This window comes from Magnolia sinica, chromosome 11, assembly GCF_029962835.1.
Source record: "Magnolia sinica isolate HGM2019 chromosome 11, MsV1, whole genome shotgun sequence".
Taxonomy (NCBI): Eukaryota; Viridiplantae; Streptophyta; class Magnoliopsida; order Magnoliales; family Magnoliaceae; genus Magnolia; species Magnolia sinica.
Genome location: NC_080583.1, coordinates 47628996 through 47654817, shown reverse-complemented (window position 1 = coordinate 47654817; position 25822 = coordinate 47628996).

Here is a 25822-nt window from a genome sequence, read left to right as displayed (position 1 = left end):
ACCGCATTGCATATGCTTTGGCGAGGAAGCGTACTTTTAGGGAGTTTGTCATGCGCGATCGTTAGATGAAGTCGCTGAGGGAGTGCAGGCGAGGGCATGCATCATTACAGCATACCATCCATGCATTAATAAGAGTACTTAGGATATGATTGTTGTACTGCTTTATCATTACTGCTTGACTGAATTGACAACATGTTAACCTTTGCCTTATAGTATTACCGAGTTAATCACTCACTCTTACTCTGGGACAGTGTTTTAAAACACCAGCCAGACTTTGATTTAGATGCAGGTTGTGATGAGGCTTACGCGACGGAGCCGAAATTCTTTGACGGGGAGGAGGAGTTCTCCTACGTTTAGCTCTCAGGCAGGTCTATGTAGACCTAGAGCTGCGTCATTGAGATTATATGGATATTAGATTAGTTGAACATTTACATTTTGATACTTTGTATATTTTAAAACAAATTATGTATTTATTCAGCCCGATAGCACACTCATGCTCTGGAGGTTATGAAACACGTATATACTTTATATATTTATCTCAGTCTTCCGCGTCCTTAATTACATTAACTCTAGAGTATGATATGCCATTTTAGTGTAATCCCACTCATGTTTAATGCACTAATATGGACAACATTTAAACATCATTATCTATGTTGTATAAGTGATGTGTCAGAACTTAGGAGTTGAGCTTTGCTTGACCCCTGATTTTTGGGGCGTTACACTTTTCACCCAGGAAATCTACTTGATGGGGCCCACTAATGAGCAGCTTAGATCTCACAAATTGTTCCACATGTAACTTAAAATGGGACTAAGAGGAATCCCATTAGCAGATTTGTTTATATGATCTGCATTTCATGAGAAAAGGAATTAAAAGAGGGGATTGGGATAGAGGCATACTTGTTTATAGCAGGAGCGTTCCATGATATCCATAATCCCATCATGAACAAGACTAAACCATGCATAAATCCTATAGAGGGATCATCTGGTAACACTAGCAACAACAGTGCTGCCAGTGGGATTGTCAAACCTGAGCTTATCTGTGATAGAGCTATCCTGCCAAAGTTCGGGTAACGCTTGGAAAGTATATCTCCCATCTTACCTCCAAACAATCCCTTAAGTGAAAAAGCAATGACAAACAAGCTCATCAGGAATGCCATTTCTTTGTGAGAGAAGCCAATGAGCTCTAACCATATTGGTGCACTAGCATTTAGGAAGGATGCTATATAAAGGAAGCATAAACACTTAAACAAACCAAACTCAAGAACATTTGGATTGGCTTATTGAAAGGAAGGCCCCTTGATGTTGCTGGTTTGTGAGAAACAAAGGCGGATAACTTCTATTGGAAGGTAAAAGGAACCTAACACATCTTAGAGCGTTATGAGTCCTCAATCTCATTATAAAGTTGACCATTAGGGCTTCTTTTGATTTTAGATCAGTCCATGATTGGTTGTCTCAGTAAGATGGAGAAATTCTATGATCCCCATACCAAGGACATGGATAGTATCCTTAGGCTTTCTATTTCTACAAGCAGGGACCATGGTTTAGTAAACCAAACCTTCCATGCCATTCATCTGACATGGAAGGTTGCAACCCAGTCAACCAGGTTAACTCGGTCGACCCCTAGTCACTGTCCCACTGACCCGGTCGACCCCGAATCGCTGTCCACCCTCTTGCAATCACCCTAAGCCCAGTCGGCCGGGCCAACCCTATATCATAAAATTTTGTCTTCTCCCATCTCTTTTATCCAAAACCCAAACCCAAACCCAAGCACACACTTTCTCTTCTATTTTCTTAGATCTTTCTCTACAATCCTCCACAAATAAAAAAAACCTTGAATTAACCGTGGAGTGAAGGGGAATCGCCAAAATTGACTGTGAAATGCATGGAATTGACCACGAAATGCATGAAATTGACTATGAAGTGAAGGGGAATGACTATGAAATGAAGGGAATTGACCATGAAGTGAAGGGAATTGACCATGAAATGCATGGAATTGACCGTGAAATGAAGGGGATTGACCGTGAAATGCATGGAAATGACCGTGAAGTGAAGAGGAATCGTTGGGATTGACCGTGAAATGCATGGAATTGACCGTGAAGTGAATGGGAATCATTGGAATTGATTGTGAAATGAATGGAAATGACCGTGAAGTGAAGGGAATAGATCGTGAAATGCATGGAATTGACAGTGAATTGAAGGTGAAATGCATTGAATTGACCATGAAGTAAAGGGAATTGACCGTGAAATGCATGGAATTGACCATGAAGTGAAGGGGAATTGCCGGAATTGACTGTGAAATCCATGGAATTGACCGTGAAGTGAAGGGAATAGACAGTGAAATGCACGAAAATGATTGTGAAGTGAAGGGAATTGACCGTGAAATGAATTGAATTAACCGTGAAGTGAAGGGGAATCGCTAGAATTGACCCTGAAATGCATGGAATTAACCGTGAAGTGAAGGGAATTGACCGCGAAATGCATGGAATTTACCGTGAAGTGAAGGGAATTTACCGTGAAATGAATTGAGTTGATCGTGAAGTGAAGGGGAATTGTTGGAATTGACCGCGAAATGAATGGAAATGACCGTGAAGTGAAGGGAATTGGCCATGAAATGAATTGAATTGACCGTGAAGTAAAGGGGAATTGCCGGAATTGACCGTGAAATGCATGGAATTGACCATGAAATGAAGGGAATTAATCATGAAATGAATTGAATTGACCGTGAAGTGAAGGGAATTGACCGTGAAGTGAAGGGGAATCATTGGAATTGACCGTGAAATGCATGGAATTGACCATGAAATGAAGGGAATTAACCGTGAAATGAATTGAATTGGCTGTGAAGTGAAGGGAATTGACCGTGAAATGAATTGAATTAACCGTGAAGTGAAGGGGAATCGTCGGAATTGACTATGAAATGAAGGGAATTAACTATGAAATGAATTGAATTGACCGTGAAGTAAAGGGAATTGACCATGAAATGAATTGAATTGACCATGAAGTGAAGGGGAATCGCCAGAATTAACCGTGAAATGCATGGAATTGATCGTGAAATGAAGGGAATTAATCGTGAAATGAATTATATTGATCGTGAAGTGAAGAGAATTAACCGTGAAATGAATTGAATTGATCATGAAGTGAAGGGGAATTGTCGGAATTAACCATGAAATGCATGGAGTTGACCGTGAAGTGAAGGGAATTGACCGTGAAATGAATTGAATTGACCGTGAAGTGAAGGGGAATCGCCAGAATTGACCGTGAAATGCATGGAATTGACCTTGAAATGAAGGGAATTGATTGTGAAGTGATTGAAATTGACTCCAAAGTGAATGAAATTGACCACGAAGTAAATGAAATGAATGAAATTGACCACGAACTGATTGAAATTAACCGCGAAGTGAATAAAGTTCTCCATGTATTAAACAAAAAAAAAGTGCACAGACTCCCGCAGCACTACGGTTATAATCCTTAGCCATAGCGAACCCTAGCTTTCAGAAACCAAAAAGCTGAAAAAGCAGGGGCAATTTCGACCGGAGAAATGGGGCCGTACAGCTGGGGTTTATTTTTGGAAATGAAAAAGCAAGTGGACTTAAAAAGGTTCGTGGGCCATATATGGGTCGTACAGTAGGAAATTTCTCATTAACGATGGGGTGGGTGGATAGAAGAATGGCACTTTGATACTCTAGAGAGTTGCATGGCTGATGCGCGGGCTTTAAGAATTTGTCTACCTGGCATTCAAGAATCTCAAATTTAATCGTTCAGATTGTTATCCACATGGATTATAAATGCAAAGTTGTACTAATCTAATTAGCGAACTAGCTGATGGTGTACATTTAGTGGAAATTTGAAATGATAGATTGCCAACGGTCCCAGTTCAGCAAAAAAGATCAGAGATGGCGATCGTTTCCTCAATCTAATTCTGGGTTGCAACGTGTCTACTGGGTTTCCCACCATTTGTATGGTTTATTTTTAGCGGCCAAGTACCTGGATGGGAAATCGATTAGCTAGCGAGCCCTTCCACCACCTTTAGCAGTGCGGTGGTGTGGTGATCTGGCGGTATTTGATTAGTTGGGCTTCACATCGTATAAATGTGCCGGAACTTCTTTTTTGTTAAGGTTTTTGGTCGTCTTTCCACAGACGCGGATTCCCCGCAGAAGACTGCAGAAAGTTCATGCACGGGAAGCTGGGTGGTGCAGTCCCTGATGTTTGCGAGAAATCCATTCCGTAGATCCAAATTTTCAACTCATCTTATGACATGAGACAAAAATAAAAATAAAAATGAGGTGGATTCAAAATTTAAGTGTGCTACACCAGAGGAAATAAAGAGATTGAACAACTACCGGTGAACCATTCACATGGCCACGGAAGCTTTGTATATGCTGCAACCTGATTATTGAGTCAATGAATTTCAATACCCAAATTATAAAGAAATTAATTAATTTTTTAAAAAAAATAGCAAGAACAATGGAATAAAAAGTAAAAGAACTTCTATTAATATCAACATTTATTCTTACAAAATTTAAAGAGAAATCATACTTGGAAAATAGTCAAATCTACTAACTCACATACCGATATCCTCTTTTATAGATCTTAAAGAAATCTTTAATTAAAATATCTACAATTAAGAGAATCAATTATAATTTATTACAAACTAATTTAATCTTTCTTTATATGCAAATGTCTAATGAAAAGAATCCATGTAAAATAATTAAATCTCTAAATTTAGTCTATATATTTAATTATATTAATTACACCATCATCACACATTTAAATCAGCACCCCAATCTCTCAAAAATAGTAAATTATAATCTCCAAATTTATAAAGAATCAGCCCAAAAACTAATAACATATTACGCGTACGGTGGCCTATAGGCTTAGGTTATTGGTGGGTCCTACATTAGGCCTAAATGGGTTGTGGGGGTGTATCAATTCCCCCAAGTTGGAAAGAACTCGGCTCCAACAAGTTAGACACTTCATACAAGTAGTAGAGTTCCATATCCAATCTTTTCAATTCATTATTCACGATTCATGTGTAACGCCCCAAAACCTGACACCTGAGTACGGAGACTCGAATCCTGAATTTAAGGGTGATAACTAAAAGATGGTCGGTTAATAGGTATCAACTCCAACAATGTCTTAGTTTTCACCACTTGAGTGCGATGCTCTCACAATAGAAACATGAGTATCACATAGGGATGTTGCACGTGGGGGGTACTTCCCACGTGTATATGTAGTCAGGTTAACATTTATCTCATAAACTAAAAGAAAATCATATTAGCAAACATCAATTCATAAAATATCAAAGGATAAACAAATATAGCTAAACCATAAAATAGCTAAATAAGCATCCATATAAAAATGTGCAAATTCAAAAGTTGCCCATAGGGACCACCACAAATCATAAATAACTCAATTTACGAGACATGTGAATATAAAAAGGAAAAGACAAAAAATCTATCAGCTCAAGCTCCTATAACCCAGCCAAGCTAACGATGCTCCACTTCAACTGCCTAAGTTTTCATCGACCTCTACTGGGACATCCTCGGCTCCATGTCTCCATCTACCTGCATCAACTGTTGTTTTTCAAATTTGAGTTGTGAGTGGCTAACTAAGTGAGAAATCCCCCCAATATTACACAATGACATATTAATCAAGTATAGTTTTAGAAACGAAATTATGTAACATAATAATAATTATAATGCAATCTTGTTTAAATGCACAAATGCATGAATGCACATTAGCCCGGGGATGCACATCTATTTAGCTTTTGGGGGTAGCCACCAACAAAAATACATTTAGTTACGTGCATCGACAATGACTATCAACTTACATTAAAGCTAGTTAGGAACTAGTGAAAGTAAACATAGTACGTGCTACTACAATATTTATTTCATAAATAAAAGTGACTAGCTGCTAGCGAAAGTAAACTAAATATGTAATCACAACAGATAGCACACCAAAAAGGGTGCATAATTAGTGCAACCTTTATCAAGAGCCAACAAAAGTAAACAATACACGTCCTATTGCAACATCTAGCCACCCGATAATACCCGCATGCAAATGATGCATAATTAATCTAACCTTTATTAGTCTAATTTACAACTAGCCTATTTAAACAGACCTCTATAACTAGTGGTCAACCTTGCTCTGACAGTATTAAGAGCTATTGAACGAATGGTTGTCCTAAAGGGGGGATGAATAGGACCAAATAAAATTATGCCAATTGAAAGCTCAATTGCATACTTTAAACTAATTTATTAATTAAACTAAGGAAAGCACACCACCAATATTGCAAATTTGGAACAGCTAGGTTTTTGGTTTAGGAACGGATTTAAGTCGTTCCAATTTAGGAACAATTTTAAATCGTTTTAAAACCGTTTGCAATAGAAGGTTTTAACAAAGTGTAAGTGCTATGGTTTTATGCTCATTTGGTTGTCAAATTTTGTGGTGCCAAAACCTCAATCTATGTCTTGCGTAGTTCATTATTATAAACATTCAAGACATTGCATCACCGCTCTAAGCACTTCAAGTCAAGAACGAAGAACTACTTCAAACTACTTCAAGAAATGCAAGTACAAGCTACTACAGTAGAATGCAAATACAAGCTATAACAGTAGAAGTGATCTTGCTTAAGATTCAAGTCAGTGTACAACACAAGATGAATTGTTATTCAAGCTATAGAAGACCTCATATTCAGTGCTACATCAAGTTCAAAGATCTCAAGCTTCACAATCTTCAAAGGTCATCTATCATCTGAAGATATGAAGTCTCGATGTTCATACCTCACTTTCAAGGTATGATTGACCTTGGATTGTCCTTAGGGTAGGTTATTTTGAATACATAATTCAATTGAATCATTTTACATAGAATTGGACTATTCTAAGACCAGTCTTGAACCTTGTTCGACTAGTCCTAGCACTGCCTCGACCAGTCTAAGAAATTCCAAGACCAGTCCTAAGTTGGTTGCAATTTTTTAGAATTTTCTGTTCGTCCACGACCAGTCCTGGACTCTGTTTGATCGGTCATGTGAATAGTGTCGATTCGTCTTACGACCAGTCCTGGTTCTACGACTCAAACTACAACAACCAATCTTTGAGTCCTACGACCAGTCGTGGGTTTGCTACGATCAGTCGTAGAGGGCCTACGACTAATCGTAGACACCCTACAACCAATCGTAGAATGGTTTTAGCTGATCGCGCTCAAAAATTCAAAAATTCATTTCTCATACGACCAGTCGTAGTGTCCTCAGGACCAGTCATAGCCGAGTTTCTGCAACTATAAATAGAGCACGAATTTCAGAGATTGATAACTCAATTCAAGTAAAATCAAGGGATCACTCTGAGATAAGTTTGTGTTCATTTTAAGCTACTTTGTGCATAATTTATATTCTCTTTTATTAGCTTTATTAATTTGATTTTGTTTCTACATTCCAATCTTAATTGAAAAGAGGAATTGTGATATTCCTTCTTCTTGGAATCAGAATCAAATATAGCTAGCCCAACTGGTTTAATTTAAAATCAAATAGAACCTAGAACAATTTTAAAGTGAGTATTGGACTTTGAACTTCTACATTCGATCTTCTATTCCGATTGGTTCTTCCGGGCTGCAACAAAAGGAGAAATCTAGGTATTTTTACATTTATGTAAATTTTCATTTTGGTTTTATTTGAGATTAAGCCAGAAAAATCTCATTGTGTTGGTTATCTGAGGAGAAACAGAAAACTCAAAAGTGAGGGTTTTTGAATTGTGTAAGCCTTTTTCTAAAAAGACACAATTGTGAAGGTTTTGGGTGAACCTGTGAAAATGTATTTTGATAGTGAATCCTAATATCCCCTGTGTGAGGATATTAGGAGTGGAGTAGCAATCTGTGTGGCTATTTTTTAACAATTGGTGTACACACAGGCGAACCACTATAACTCTTTGTGTTTTGTGGATGTGTGATTTATATTTTCTATCTTTGATCATTCAGATTTGTGGGATGTATATGTGAATGTGAATGTTATAATATTTACATTTCAAGCATTGTGGGGAATGTTGTAATAATTTAGAATTTATTTCTTGCTATTTCATTTGTTTACTTTCTGTTTGAGTTTTTGATATTCAATTTGTTCTAGAAATAAGGTTGTTTTGCCATAAACCTTTGGTTTTTATGGTGTAAGGTTGTCCTTAGAACAACATTGATATCAATCTCTCTTTTTGAGGTTGCTTTGCATTCCAATATAGTGATTTATTAATAGTGCTATCTTTTATTCATTTATATTCCGCTATTATTGTTTAAATTTGGCATTGTCCTATCCCCCCCCCCCCCCCAAGGACATATAACTTAGCCATTTCAAGTGGTATCAAAGCCTAATAGCTCATTTTAATTCTTGTTATTTGGATTTATTTCCTAAGCTAGCCGATCTAAGCTATATATAAGATGTCAAATTTTAATAGCCTTTCAGTCACTAGGCCTCCACCTTTTGATGGCACCAGTTATGCTTATTGGAAAGCCAGGATGAGGATCTTCCTTAAATCCATGGATGAAAGTGTGTGGCTAGTTACAGTGAATGAATGGACCCCTCCTACCACTTAAGTAACTGGGGTTGATGGTTCAAAATCAATGAGAGTAACACCTTATTTCTCATGGACCACACTTCAGAAAAGTGAGAGTAGTGCAAATGCAAAATCACTAAATACAATAACTTGTGCACTATCACTAGATGAATTCAAAAGAATTATATTCTGTGATTCTGCAAAGCAAGCTTAGGATATTTTAGAAATGACACACGAAGGTACATCAATTGTCAAGAAATCTAAAGTCCAAATCCTCACAACCAAATTTGAGAAAATACATATGGAAGAAAATGAAATGTTTATAGATTTCTACACTAGATTAAATGACATTGTGAACTCTATGTGAGGTCTTGGAGATAAAATCCAAGAAAGTAAAGTGTGTGCAAAAATATTACGCTCACTTCCTGAGCGGTTTAATTCTAAGGTAACTGCGATCCAGGAACTTCGTGATACGAATACTATGAGGGTAAAAGAATTAGTTGGGTCTTTACAAACCTACAAGTTAAATTTTAAAGCTCCTAAAGGAAAATCTATTACCCTTAATTCTTCTAAAAATGTTTCTTAAGAAAACTATTCTGATTTAGAAAATTCTGAAGACGATATGGTCCTTTTAGCGAAAAAGTTTTACAAAATTTCCAAAAGTAAACAAAAGGGTTGATTTTTAAAAAGCAAATGATAAGAAAAGATATAAATCTAAATCGAAGACTTGGAAATCTTTAAAAGATAGTCAATGTTACAACTGCCAAGAATATAGACATTTAGCAAACAAGTGTCCTAAAAAGGACAAACCCAAAAAGAAGAGTATGTTGGCTACTTGGGATGAATCCTCTGATTCTGAAGCCTCTTCTGATTCAGAAGATTCTGAAACCGAGTCGGACAGTGAAGTTAAAGCCCTTATGACTCTAGCCAAATTCACATTTTCACATAATGATTCAACAAGTGAAGAAAATCTGAACAGTGAATATGAAAATGAAGATGATCTTCAAGATGCTTACAATGCCCTAAACAAGGAAAGTTATAAAATTGCTGTGAAACTTAAACTTCAAAAAGAAAATTTTTCAAAGCTTAAAGAAAATTTTGAGTCTTTTGTTTTAGAAAAATCCCATATTTCAGATTGTTTTGAAAAACACAAATGCGATTTGGAATTCAAAACCTCTCAGATTGAAAATATGAAATCTGAAAATGAAAAGCTTAAACTTGAAGTCTCTTCTCTTTTGAGTTTAAAGGATACATGGAGATATGCCCAAGGTGATCCAAAGTTAGAAAAACTTTTATCCGGATCAAGAAAATGTGGCGACCGATCCGGTTTGGGCTACGATAAGAATATTCCTTCTACACAGAAGAACATTCCTCCCAAATTTATGAGAGGAGAAACTTCGAACTTAAAAGGGAAAAGTAATCAATTTTTTTTAAAAAATTCTAAAACTTTTCAAAAACCTAAAAACAACTATATCAACTATAAAAATCAGAACTGAAACCCTTTAGCTGAGAAAATAGTTGATCTTCTTAAGAAGTTCTTAAAATCTAACTCAGTTGGTCACTCTAATAATAACTACAATCAAAAGAAGACCCACTATACTCCTAAACCAATAACAGTTATGAAATGGGTTCCTAAGGTTGCCTGCTTGGTTGCCCACACTGCTTTCAAAGCTACAAGCCATTCAAAGTGGTACCTAGACAGTGGATGTTCAAGGCATATGACTAGTGATAAACATTTTTTCACCTATCTTAAAGACATGACTGATGGTTTAGTCACATTCGGCGATGGTAGCAATTGCAAGATTATTAGCTAAGGTACGGTTCAACTCTATAGTTTGATACTAAAAGTGATGAAGGGATCTTTTTAGGATATTCTTTAAACAGTCGTGCATATCGAGTACTGAACAAAAGGACCGGTGTTATTCAAGAATCTATAAATGTGGTAATAGACAATCACTTGAATACACCTGCCCCAAGTTCAGATAATGATGTTCTTTTAATTGACAAACCAGATACTTCATCAAATCAAACTGATTCTGAATTGAGAACTGTTAAAGATCATCCAACCACTCAAAGTTTTGGAAACCCTCTCACTAGTGTACGCACTCGTAGACAACTTGAAGACATATGTAATTACGTATGTTTCACATCCCAGTAGAACCGGCCAACATAAAAAAAGCTCTTACCGATGAAAACTGGATAGTTGTGATGCAAGAAGAGCTTAACCAATTTGTGAGAAATGATGTTTGGTACCTTGTTCCTAGACCTAAAGATAAACATATTATTGGTACTAAGTGAATTTTCAAAAATAAGTCTGATGAAATTGGTAATATAATTCGAAACAAGGCTAGACTGGTTGTACAAGGGTACACTCAAATTGATGGAATTGATTATGATGAAACCTTTACCCCAGTAGCTTGTCTTGAATCAATCAGACTATTCATATCCATTGCTAGTTTTAAAAATTTTAAAATTTATCAAATGGATGTAAAGAGTGCCTTCTTAAATGGCGATCTGCATGAAGAAGTGTATGTTGAACAACCAACGGGTTTTGAAGACCCTATGTAAGACCCGTATCCTATTCTGTACTGTTTTGTCGACTCCCGCGATCTTTCCCGTCGAATTCTGGGAATCCGCGAATGTAATCGACATTTGCACACGACCTTAAGTCGTATCCTATAGATTTAAGTCGGCTTAATCCGAGACTTGTACCATTGTGAGCGCACTGTTGCCGCGGTTCCAACGCTGCGACTCGCATACCAATCCAATACCCAGGTCAGAAGATGTGAGCCGGCATTTATTTCGAGAAAATATCACGTGTTTGCAATCCCAAGAGAATCTCTACAACATGTCATGTTAATCAATCCATCAATCAATCACCTCATGTCAAGTATAAGAGCACCCATGCTTCCTTTCTCCACAAGTCAAGTAACCACCAAGTTAACCAACCTCTCACCTCACCCATCACTCACCTCACATCACCCATCACTCTCTCTCCCTTACAACCCTCTCTCTCTCATTTCTCAACACATTTTCCAAGCTAGCAAGAGTGGTGGATGTCCATGCATTCTAAGGAGAGAAGGTGAGATGTGTGTGGCCCACTTTCCATCCCAAGATCTCTCATCTTAGCCATTCAAACCTCATCACCCTCCATTAAAGAGAAGCACAAGGAAATCAGCTTTCCAATGGACCAAGAAGATCGAACAATGGGTGCTTCTATAAGATAGTTTTCATGTTTTTATGATGAGCCAAGTGAGGCCTATCAATCGATGGTGTGGATCTCACGTTGAACCCTAAGATGTGGCCGACGGCCCACCTTGATTATCATGATCATTCCATGATGGGGCCATTCTCCATGGACCCCATCATGGTGTTTACTTTGAAAGAGGTTATCTAGACCTTTCATTTTGGTGGAGGAGGAATCTCCACCATTGATCTTTGATTTGATGGGCCCACATGTATTGGGACCCACTTGATGTATGATTGAATGCAAAGGAGGGCTCATAATGGCGAAGCCCTCCATCACATGTGTCCTTCTCTCTTTCTATCTCTCTTTCCCTCTCTTTTCATATTTTTTTATAAGTGATGATGTGGCTGTGTGGCCCACTTGGATGGACCCCACCATGAAGCATGTATTTGGTCCAAGCCATTTGTAGGTGGGGCCCACTTTATATTTATGTTGTATCCACGTCATCCGTGCATTTGGTGGCCCACCTTAAATGCATGTGGTGTGGCCAAGCCATCCAGTGTCCGGAGATGCTGGACGTGAAATGAAAACTAAAATATTGGCTTGGTTCAAGCCTTGGAGTGGGTCGCTCATGTAGACCCCACCTTGTTGTATAAGTTTAATCCATGCTGTCCATTCCATTCCCAAGCCCGTATTAGGCGTTGAGCTGAAAAATGAAACTGATCCGACTAACTGGTGGGCCGTACCTTAGCAAACAGTGATTTTCACCGTTTAAATTCACTCAAAATTTTCTATACGCCGAAAGATGCCCAATATTGGACTTGTTGGATTTTTTATGGTCTGTAGAGACCAATGGTGGGGTCGAATTTCCCTGATGCGGGCCCCACCTGTGAAAAACCATAAAAAACACCTTTTTACAAAAAAATAAATAACATAGGCAGCAGCCACCTGCCACCGTTGACGTCCAGAGTAACAGCAGGCGTTACTGCGCTGTGGACGGACTGGCCAGGGACGTGGTCCCAGCCGTGGGCCCCACGTGATGTGTGTTGAACATCAACACCATGCATTTGATAGCCCCTTAGGACAGTGGGCCCCACCCCAAAAATCAGCCATTTTAGGAACCCAGGTGGCCCACATCGTAGGAAACAGTGGGATTGAATGGCTGTCGTTGAAACCTTCTTTCTGTGGTTACAGAAGTCTTGGGTCATATGAAATTTGTTTCTCTTATTCATCAGGGTCCGTGCGACCTTACCAACAGATTGGATGGCATATAAATGTTATGGTGAGCCCCACATGTGTTTTATTCGCACTGTCCACGGTAGTGGACGAAGGACACCACATGTATGTGTTTTATCAATACTGTTCAGGCAGTTGCTGGACGGCCAGTAGGCCCTGTAAGACCCGTATCCTAATCCGTACTATTCCGTTAGTTTCCGCGGTCCTTCCGGTCAAATTCCGGCAACCTTCGCACCGTATTCGGTGTTTGCGCACGATCCTAAGCCAGGTCCTGCGCATCGACGTCGGCTTGATCCGAAAGTTGTATCACAGCGACCGCGTCGTCGCCGCGGTTCCAACGCCGTGACTTGCGCACCGAACCGATACCCAGGTAAGAAGATGCCGATCAGCGTTTATTCCGAAGAAACACCGCGCGTTGCGGATTTCGAGGGAATCTCTACACAATTAGTCCCACTAATTAACCATAAATGCAACCATACCTCAAAGTACTACACCCATTCCCTCTTTTTCCAAAAGTCCACCATTCTTTCCACCTCACCACTCCTCTTTTCCAAATTTCAACAACAACCATACACCTTTACAATTTTTCAACCCAACCCATCACTCCATCACCTCACCTCACCCATCCATATCTTCTTTCTCTCTCTCATTTCTCATATCTCTCCCAAGCAACTCAACCCCCCACACGTCCAAGCTTTCCCTCCCTCTCAAGTGTGGTCCACCTTCCATCTTCCATCTATACCCTCTCATCTCCAATCTCAACCATTCATCTTTCATCAACCTCCATTAAAAGTGAAGGTAAGGAGCTAAGGAGTCCAAGGGAGCAAGGAAAAGGAAGATAAGGTGGGTGATTTTCCATTATCTTAAATTTTAGGGCCCACTTGTTGGTGGGACCCATTTGGATGTATGTGATTTAATCAAGAGGACCCATAGTGGCGGGGTTCCTCTATCTCACCGTATATCTTTCCCTCTATCTCTCTCCCTCTCTCTCTTTCTTTGTAATGGTCTAGATCCCACCAATATGTGTTACATCTACCCCGTCCATCTACATCAGACGGTGTGGCCCACTATATTGCAGGTGATGATCCACACCATCCATTGTTTGGATGGCCCAATGCATTTTTTTTAATATATATATATATATATGTATATACATATATGTTATATTTTATATAATATACATAATATAATCATATATATAATATAATATATATTATATACATATATGATGGTGGGCCACATCTACGTGGGACCCACTATAGCAATGTGTTCAGGAGTGTCGTCCAGCGTCCAGGGGACGCTGGACGTTGAAAAGTGAAGTGTGTGCACTGACATGGAGGTGTACTAGCAAACACACAAAAAAAAAAGGGGAAAAAGTTACTTTTAAGGTGGACCCTTCATATAGGCCCCACCTTGAGTCAAGTATTTGATCTAACCCGTCTATCCTCTTCCTTGGATTATTTTAGACGTTGAACCAAATTCTGGAACCAATCCAGTTCTCAAGCGGGCCATACCATAGGAAAAAGCAGTATCACCCTTGAAAACTACCTGGATCTTTTTATTCGCCAGAAACAGGCCGTATATTGGACTCTGTTTGACTGTATCGAGTGGGGGAGTGCAATGAACGGAACAGATTCACTCGATGTGGACCCCACCTGTGGAAAACCACAGAAAAACCGATTTTTTTTTTTAAAAAAAAGAAGAAGCAGAAGCAGCAGCGCTGCTGCCGCTGTCAGAAGGCGCAGGCGCGCTGCCTGTGGGCCCCACTTTGAGCCGTTTCGACCATCAACACCGTGCATTTGCTGGGTCCCCACGGACCGGCCGTCCACTCCAAAAATCAACCATGAACGGAACTCAGGTGGGCCACACCATCTAAAATCGTGTGAAGACATATCTAATCAATAAAAACACTTGGTGGGGCCTACCTGAAATCTGGATGCGGCTGAAACTTGGACTGTACCCTCAGCCAAGTGGGACACACATAATGAGTGGGCTGGATTTGTGGACCACATCACGGTGGGCTCCCTATCCACGTGTAAATAAAATAAAATAAAATAAAATAAAATAAAATCAACACGGTGGGCTCCCTGACCGTGTACTGAGGGATGCAAAAATAAACGGTGGGCCCCACCCACGGTCCGAGTGACCTTATGAATAGTTTGGGTGGAAAATAAACATTCTAGTGGGCCCAGTCCAGTGGGCCCTACCTTGGTTCAGGTAGCTTAACAGTTGGGTGGAAAATAAACGTTATGTTGGGCCTTAGGTTGGGTGAAAAATAAACATTATATTGGGCCTTAGGCTGGGCGGAAAATAAGCATTATGGTGGGCCCCACTTATGTATGTATTATACACCACACCCTCCATTAGAGTAGGGCTCCATCATGATGTATGTATTTCAACCAACTGTCCAACTGTGTTGGAGATATTTAAGGCCCATTATAGAGGCCCATCTTCATGCATTAGTGGTCCTTGTTGAGGCCCACCTTGATTTGTATTAGGCCCATATTATGAGGCCCATTACGGCCCACCTTGATATAGATATGGGGCTCATGTTATGTAGCCCATTTGATGTATTTGGGTCCTTGGGTCAAGGCCCAATTAGATGTATAAAAGGCCCATTACAATGTGTACTTCATGGAAGGCCGTTCCTTGGGAGCGATGTTGGTTTGACGTCCACATTGATAATGTTGGTTAAATGTCCGCATTATAACTCTCCCTAAGGCCCACTGATAGGTCCAAACTTGTGGTAAGTAGGCCGTCTAGGCCCATCTCCATTATACCTAGGACTCATCTCTTATTACATGTTTAGTATAGATGCATGATTCATGATCATTCGCACCATATGTATGCCTGATGTGAGGAATGACCGATCATGGCATATACCTTTGGATGGACTGTTTATGGGCTCCCTGATAGGCGGAGTTGCCTCATATAAGTGCATGGTATATACAGGGCTGTTGCATGACTGATAGTATGATTCATGCACTTGCATTTGTGTGATTTCAGTTATTGTATGCCCTAGCGACATCAGGGCCATAGCCTCCACAGATACATCGTGGATGGCAGGATTGGAGACCGAAAATATTTGATTCTAGCATACGGGCACCATAGATGTCCCTGGGTGAAAATCCCTAAACCCGATGGTACCAGAGGATGACTCCAACGTCGAGACCGAGTGGATGTACGAGCGCATGAGGGCCGAATACCAGGAGGCCGCGTCTCCCACTGTGTCGTGGTCGGTTGGAAAGGAGTGTGGCCTTACTCGCCCGAGGGTAGGGGGCAATACTAGGCTGAGTTTGACCAGCTCGCGAATGGGTCCGCTATCGACGTGCCGGATAGGTATTGGCAGACTATTGGTCAGGCGGATAGTGAGGTTTGTTACACTCACTTGGACTGTGCGGCTAGGAGAGCGACAGTGCCATTTGGAGTGTATTGAACCCCGGTGATTATCCAGAATGAGAATTGTACTGATACATGATGAGGATTGGCATGCTTGAGTTGCATCTCGCATCGCATGGCTGTGTATGGCCGATAGCATTCATTTCTTGCACCGCATAGCCTTGGTACGGCTGATTGCATTCACGTGCTCATCACCATGATTCCGCATCACTCTGACCTTGCATTTTGAGCACGTTTATATTGCGCACACACTTACACCACCCTCTAAGCTTTTTATAAGCTTATGCATGATTGATGCGTGTAGGTGATGCCAGGACGCAGTCGCAGCCATAGTCTGGCCATAGTTGGAGCGTGCAGCCGAGCTTCTGGAGTTTTGTTTCTTTTGTTGCATTGTATTTTCCCTTTCTGCCGCATTGTACTCAAAAGTTTTTGATCATAGTGGATTTTGTGGTGGTGTTCTTGTGGTTATTGTTTGTGGGTTATGCTTTTGTTATGCTCATTATGAATCAGACCGATGACTTGAAATCCTCCTTGTAGTATCCCAGGATCGGAACCTGGTGAATGGGTGCCGGGATCCGAAAATGGGGTTCTACGGAGGCTGTTGGCGCCGAATTCGGCGATCGGGAATTTTGTGAGCCCCGTTTCCGAGTTCGGGGCGTGACAGGCCCCACCATGTCTATGTTATATCCAACCGCCATTCTATCAGGTGGGCCACACATGTGGACCCTACCATGAAGTATGTGACCCACCATGATGCATGTGTTACATCCCAACCGTCCACCATTTGGCAAGCTATCTTATAGGCTTAAGACTAAAAATAAGACAGATCTATAGTTCAAGTGGACCCCACCTTGGTATATGTATGAGGCCCATTTTGGTTTATTTGTGGCCCTCCATTGAGGCCCACCTTGGTATATGTATGAGGCCCATTTTGGTTTATTTGTGGCCGTCCATTGAGGCCCACCTTGGTATATGTATGAGGCCCATTTTGGTTTATTTGTGGCCGTCCATTGAGGCCCACCTTGGTATATGTATGAGGCCCATTTTGGTTTATTTGTGGCCGTCCATTGAGGCCTACCTTGGTATACGTATGAGGCCCATTTTGGTTTATTTGTGGCCGTCCATTGAGGCCCACCTTGGTATATGTATGAGGCCCATTTTGGTTTATTTGTGGCCGTCCATCGAGGCCCACCTTGGTATATGTATGAGGCCCATTTTGGTTTATTTATGGCTGTCCATTGAGCCCACCTTAGTATGTGGATGAGGCCTATCTTTTCATAGTTATGGCTCGTTGTTGAGGCCCACCTTGATGTGTATGAGGCCGTTGTTGAGGCCCACCTCGACGTGAATGTAAGGCCCATGTGATGAGGCCCATTGTGATGTATTTCAAAGGCCCATGGGATATGACCGATTGCAATGTATGTAAGGCCCAATTAGTGTGGCCTATTCAATATATATATGAGGCCCATGTGATTAGGCCCACTTTGATGTATTTGGGGCCCATGGGTTGAGGCCCATTGGGATGTATTAGGGCCCGTGGGTTGAGGCCCATTGTGATGTATTAGGGCCCATGGGTTGATGCCCATTGTGATGTATTAGGGCTCGTGGGTTGAGGCCCATTGTGGTGCATTCAGGGCCCATGGGTTGAGGCCCATTGTGATGTATGGGTTGAGGCCCATTATGATGTATTTGGGGCCCATGGGTTGAGGCCCAATTGATGTATTAAAGGCCCATGGGTCGAGGCCCAAGAGATGTATATAGGTTCATTGCAATGTGTGATTTCATCGTGGTATATGTAATGACATTTATGGCGGGCCATGCCTTGGGAGCAATGTTGGTTTGACGTCCACATTGTAAGAATAATGTTGGTTAAATGTCCGCATTATAACTCTCCCTAGGGCCCATTAATAGGCCCATACTTGTTATGTGTAGGCCGTCTAGGCCCATTTGTATTATAAGGTTAGTCCATTACTTTATAACATGCTTAGTGTAGCTCCATGATTCATGCCCATACGCATCATATGTATGCCTGATATGAGGAATGTTTGATCATAGCATACGCCATTGGGCAGACTATTTACGAGACTCCTTATGAGACGGAGTGCCCACATTATCACGCCGTACGCGCAGGATTGCTGCATGACTGGATAGTGTGACTCATGCATCTCGCATATATGTGACTTGATCATTGTACGCCCTAGCGACATCAGGGTCGTGGCCTCCACAGACACATCGTGGATGGCCAGATGGGACACTAAAAATGCTTGGTTCTAGCACTGTGGGCACGTAGGATGTCCTTAGGTGAAAATTCCAGAACCTCCTTGATACCAGGAGATGCTCTAACATCTAGACTGAGTGGAATCTGTGCGTCGGTACCTATACCATGAGGTCGTATCTCCCACTGTGTCATGGTCGGTTGGAAAGGGGGGTGGCCTTATCCGCTATAAGCTAGGTTGAGTATGACCAGCTCATAAATGGGTCCGCTATTGACGAGCCGGGCCCGATATTGGTAGGCGAATAATGAGGTCTCTTCCACTCACTGGGTTATGCAGCTTGGGAGGAGGTAGTCAGAGTGGAGTGTAATAGACCTCGGTGATTTCTCTAGAGAGCAACCGTGCTAATATGTGGACTTATTGAGCAGGAATTGCATATCCATTCATTCATTCATTCACTATCTACTCGGGCTGGTGGTGCGTAACTATTTGTCATGTGTACCTTCGCATGTCCAAGATTTCGGTTGGGCGCGCGACTAACCTGAGATCAGGAGTTTACCACATTGAGTCGGACTATCCAAATTTAGGTATGGGACTGGTATGGATAGAAGTCCCTTGTGGTGAACCCTATAGCCTGCAATACTACGTACTATCATCCCGACTTCACATTCCAGCATGGCCATTTCATTCGCACCGCATATTACATTGCATCCGCAGTACTTAACATTTTGGGTTACTATGTTTTTGCATGAGGTTGATGGTGTTCGTGGCTCATCAGAGTTTGCATATTGCATTACATCCTCAGCATCTGTTATTTTCTTATTATGTTTTGTATCGCATAGCCTTGGTACGACTGATAGCACTCATGGACTTACCAGTATATTTCTGCTTACTTTGATATCATATGATTCATGTCTTGTCAGTATTTTTGCGTATTCTGATGATGTATGATTTATGGGCTTTATGGTATACTTGACACTTATCTTGTGCACACACTTTCACCACCCTCTAAGCTTTTGTAAGCTTATGCATGATAGATGCATGCAGGTAGTGTTAGGTTACAGCAGCGTTGAGCTTGGAGCGTGCAAATGTCCTCTGGAGCTTTGATTTCAATATATATGTATTTCCCTTTCTGCATTGTATCCAAATGATTATATTAGTGGATATGTGATGATGATGTTGCCTTTATGATTTAGGTATACTTGTGGTTATGCTTCTCATGATACAAATGTACGTTGAAAAATCCTCCTTGTGGGATCCTAGGATCGGAACCTGGCGTATGTACGCTGGGGGCCGAGAATGGGGTACTACGGAGGTTGTCGGCACCTGGTTCGGCGATCGAGTTCCTGTGAATCTGATTTTCGGGTTTGGGGCATGACACCTTAAGAGTGTTGATCATGTCTATTGCCTAAAAAAGGCTCTCTATAGTTTAAAATAAGCTCCCAGGGCATGGTATGAAAAGTTGACTAAGTTTTTACTAAGTCATAACTTTTAAATGGTAAGTGTTGATAAAACTTTATTTGTTAAGAAACATAACGATAATATCTTAATGGTTCAAATCTACGTTGATGATATTATTTATGGATCTACCTGTTCTAACATGACTATTGAGTTTGTAGATTTAATGAAATCTAAGTTCGAAATGAGCATGGTTGGGGAATTGAACTGTAACGACCTTGGAATTTTTGTGCTAATCTTTCCTTAAGTAGTTATTTTTGGGGTAATTAGCGTTATACTCGATTGCTTGTGAAATTCGTATCAATCACTTTAAATTGTATCTGCATGGCTTGAAACTTGTAGATTAGTTAGCGTTATGTTACTTTGAAATTTGGGATCCATCGCTAAATCCAGTTGTTCTGGGGAATTTTTGGAAGATCTGGATCGGACCTGGACCGCGCGTCGAAAGTCCGATGGCGATGATCTTAGGCTGTTGCGGTCACCGAGTTGGGCTTGACCATCACCTTGAAAATCAAGTCCATCTGATGTTCTGGGTCGATTTGATTGAGTTCGGAGTAAAGAGTGTGAGAACGGTTGGAATTTAATAAGTTTTTATGAAATCTGAGTCGTGTCGCTTGCGCGACGATTTTAAGCTATCTGACCGTTGGATTCTGACCCAATTTCACCCTCTGATCAGGATAGTTGGCCCAGGCATATCCTAGTGCTTGTGGACCTGATCGAGATTCCGTGACCGTTGAATTGAGTGTGGTCTGCCACGGCTGATCTGAAGAGCCGGTCGGTATGAAAACTCAGCCTGACCTAGATCCATGGTCAATGAGCTTAAGTCCGACCTTTCGTGGTTTTAGGCCCACCAGAAGTGCTTCGTTGGATCGTAAGAGGCGGGTTTTGGTTATAACCTAGGTATACCTTGTCCCTGGGGTTATTTCCATCATTCTGAGGCCTATATATAGTCCTTAAACCCTAGCCCTCTTTTCCATACGAATTTTCTCTAACCCTAACTTGGAAAGAGAGTGGAAAAGAGAGAGGAAGTGAGAGAGATAAGTTGGTGAATCATCTTGGATTCTTCTTTGTTCTTCTTCATCTTTGAACCTTCACTTTGAATCGTTATTCTGACGGTTCTGAGTTCATTTTGGGATAAGTTAATCTAACCCTAACCTGTGTTAGAGCTTAGATTAGACTTGGTGTTGTTGTATCTCATTTCTATCCTTGTTTTAGGGTATTCTTTCACCATTGACGAAGACAACTCGTCTAAATCAGTTCGGTGTTCTTTCCTTGCTTAAGGTGTGGACTTTAAGTGTATAGGTTATGGTTTTCAAGGCTTTCAATGCCAGTGAATGATTTATTCTTGTTATGGATGAGATTCTGCATGCCAAATGTTGTGTGTACGTTGCTTTCCTGTTATGCATGTGTTATATTGAGATTTGTGTATTTTATGTGTATGTATAAAGTACCGTATACGTATAAAATATGCACCTGTGGTTGTCATGATTATTTGTCATGTATGTATGCTAGATGCATGTATGACAACTCCTTGGTAAAAGGAATTGTCTAAATGCATGTATTTCAACATACGTCATGTGTGTTGTTCCATGTATGCTAAGTGTTTGTAGAAATGCATGAATGATCTAAAGTGTAATTTGTTACATTAATTGTGGGCATTGAGAAGTGATTCTCAACACTCTTATTGATGTGCATGATTTCCTTTATGCAAGTTACATTCCATGTTATTTAAATTCAAGCATTCTTATGCTTACATTTATGTTAAGTTGATATTCTTCGGATGCGTATGTACCATGATTTAAGTTGTTGTTCCATTACTGTTTTACAATCCATATGAGTATCTGTAGTAATGTAAGGTGTTTGGGACTATGCCTTAGTCCAGGAAATCGGTAATCGACTCTATGTTCATGGTTGAGGTTGTTTTCGCCACGTAGGACGTATGAGACGAACCCGAGCCGTATTAGAGTTGTCGGCAGTGGTTTGGCCACGCGGAGTGTTTGCGCACTCTATGTCGCTCAACTCAACGTGCGCTCGTGCTAGTCGAGTTCGTCAAGTAACCCGATTATTCGATGTATGTTCACCATGTATGGACGCTATTACTTGAATCTAGGGTACCGAACTTACCAGTGAAATCCTATTAACTATGGTACTCGATCCGCTAAGACTAATGAGCCGAACATGGTGGTATGGGACACCGTGGTCGAGCTGTCGGCCTACGCTGGGGCGACGAGCCTCCCCGTAGTGACCAGTGAGCAACTAAACTCGTGAGCCGATTATGGTGGTATGGGACACTATATTCGTGCCGTCGGCTTACATTGATTGGTGACTAGCCCTTTGTAGTGACCTCGAGCATACCTGGATACCGCAAGGAGGTGACGAGCCGAATTGTGGTAGTAAAGGTATGAAAGGCATGCATTGATTGGTGACGAGCCCTTTGCTACGACCTCAAATATATGATCGTATGAGATGTCTAGGATTGACGACCCTAGTATGGATTACTGTTTGGATGGTGATATGAGGAAGGTATCTTAGCTTCCCAATCCTGCTGTGTGAAAATGGACTAATAACAACTTAGTAATCATATTCATGCACCGCATTTGCATGTGCTTTGTAGATGTGGCACACTTTGAGGCGATGTCATGCGTAACGTAAGATGAAGACGCTGAGGGTGTATGCATGAGGGCACGCATCATGTTGCATACATCCTTGCATTAACAAGAGTACTTAGGATTTATTTAATTGCTCTGCTTTATCATTACTGTTTGATTGAACTGATAACATGTTAACCAGTGCCTTATTGTTCCACTGAGTTGATCACTCACTCTCACGTTCTGGGGCGGTGTTCAACACCCACCAGACTCTGTCTTAGGCTCTGATGTTGCAGATGTGGATGCGACTTCTGAGGCAGAGCGGGAGCTGGATGATGATGAGGCTGCGTTCTCTTATATGCAGTTTTCAGACGGGTTCTAGCGGGCCTTGGTCTGATGCGCTGGATCTCTGGGATTATTTTTAGGAATTTAAATGATGTAACTTGATGCTTAAATTTTGTTAAGTAACACTTTCATGCGACCTGGTTTGTATATGTACTTCAGGGATTTACACTTGTACACATATTTTTCTATAAGTCTTCCGCTTGCTTTATTCACTTATCCCTAAATCATATCTGTGTTTTGGCTTAATCTATTCCATGTTTTATGCACTAATACAGTCAACATACATCCATCATTAATTATATTGCATAAGTGATGTTTTGGAACTCGGGAGCTGAGTTATGCTCGACCCCCGAATTTCAGGGCGTTACATGAACTATTTCCTTGGGTTACAAGTAAAACAACAACCTGATGGTATTTTTATTTCTCAAACCAAATATGCTCTAAACTTAATAAAAAAGTTCAGATTTGAGAATGGTAAAATTTTTGGTACTCCTATGAGTACAACTTTAAGACTCTCAAAGGACTCTACTGGTAAAAATGTTGATCCTAAGTTATATCATAGTATGATTGGCAGTTTACTTTATTTAACTGCTAGTAGACCAGATATTGCTCTAAGTGTTGGTATTTACGCTAGATATCAGTCTGATCCTAAAGAGTCTTAGTTAACTGCTATTAAGTGGATTATGCGATATGTCGCAAGTTCAGTTAATTTGGGTCTCTGGTATCTATATGATACTAGTGTTCAGTTGGCATGGTACACTGATGCTGATTGGGCTAGAAATATTGACGATAGGAAATCAACCAGTGGTGGTTGTTTTTATATCAGAAATTGTTTAGTTTCTTAGTTTAGCAAGAAGCAAAGTTTTATATCACTCTCTACGGCTGAGGCTGAATACATCGCAGCTGGAAATGCTTGTACTCAACTTGTTCGGATGAAACGTATGTTAAGTGATTATGGAATTACATAGGATTCAATGGTTCTATATTGCAATAATTCCAGTGCTATAAATATTTCAAAAAATCCAATCTAACATTCACGTACCAAGCACATTGATATTAGGTATCATTATATTCGTGAATTAGTAGAAGAAAAAATAATCTCTTTAGAATACATTCCGACCGAGACTCAACTTGCTGTCATTTTCACTAAACCGCTCGACAAAAGAAGGTTTAATAAATTAAAATTTGATCTTGGTATGTGCATTCAAAATTGATTATTCATGCATATATTGTAAGTGCTATAGTTTATATCCCTGTCTGTTGTCGAATTTGTGGTGCCAAAATCACTGTTATATATAACTTGCAAAAGTGAAGTTCTCTCAAGGATCAACATTCATGAACAAGCTAAGCTCACAACAAGCAAAGCTCACAAGTACAAGGATCAATCTTGAATGTAAGAACTGCTCTCAAGACAAGACTCAAGCTGCAAGATTTCAAGATTGAGCTACATCAAGATTTTAAGATTGAACTACATCAAGACTTCAAGGCTCATACTTCAAGGTCACTAGTTCCAAATGTTTCAATGTCCTTCATGGTTGAGGTTTAACTGACATTAGAAGTAGGTCACTTTGGATACATAAATCGAATGTTTATTTTACATAAGTTTGGTCTGTTCTTCGACTAGTCCTAGGCCTTTTTCGACTAGTCCTAGAGTTGTTTCGACCAATCTAAGAAATTTCTGGATCAGTCGTGAGTTTGCTACAAATTTCGGATAAAATTTGTTAGGCTTCGACTAGTCCAGGAATCTGTTCGACCAGTCGAAGAAAAAATTTTTGACGATCGAAAATCTTCGACTCAAAATCCAGCGATGTTTTTGAGTTCTTCGACGATCGAAGGAGACCTTCGACGATCGAAGGTGACCTACGACGATCGTAGAACGGCCAAAGCTTATCGCGCCGATTTTTCAAATATCATATTGCTTCGACTAGTCGAAGAGCTCCTTAACGAGTCGAAGACGCGATCTGCTCACCTATAAATAGTGCACGAATCTCAGAAGAAATCATTGAATTAATTAATCCATTCAAGCCAATCTTCGTCGAACTTTTGAGAGATAATTCTGTGCTCCATCTAAGCTAAGTGTGCTCATTTAATATTCTCTTTCCTTAGCTTTATTTAATTGATTTTGTTTTTGCTATTCCAATCTAATTTGATAAGAGGAATTGTTATTTCCTTTCTTTGGAATCAAAATCAATTAAGGCAAGCCCTATTTGGTTTAATTTAAAATCTATTAGAATTAGAACCATTGTAATTGAGTACTGGACATTGAACTTGGACATTCAATCATCTACTCTGATTTGGTTTTACCGGGCTGCTACAACGAAGGAGATAATCAGGTATTTTACATTTAATTATAAATTCCTTTCTGTTTTGGTTTCTTTCAAGATTTGTCAGAAAAATCTTGTTGTATTGGTTATCTGAGGAGAGCCAGGAAAACTCAGAAGTGGGATTTTTTAATTGTGTAAGCCCACAGATAAAGACACAATTGTAAAGGTTTTGGGTGAACCTGGGAAAACCTATTTTGTTAGTGAACGCTAATATCCCCTGTGTGAGGATATTAGGAGTGGAGTAGCATTCTGTGTGGCTGTTGTTTAACAGTTGGTGAGCACACAGGCGAACCACTATAATCCCTTGTGTTGTGGTTGAATGATTTATACTTCTGATCTTTAATTATTCTTTTGTGGGATGTATGTATGGCGGTGAATGTTGTAATCATTTAATTCAAGCATTGTGAGAATTTTGTAATAGTTTAGAATTTATTTTCTGCTATTCCTTTATCAGCTTAATATTCAATTTCCTTTAAAAGTTGTTCCAGCAAGGTTGCCCTGCCATTTTTATGGTGTATGGCTGTCCCTAGAACAATACATT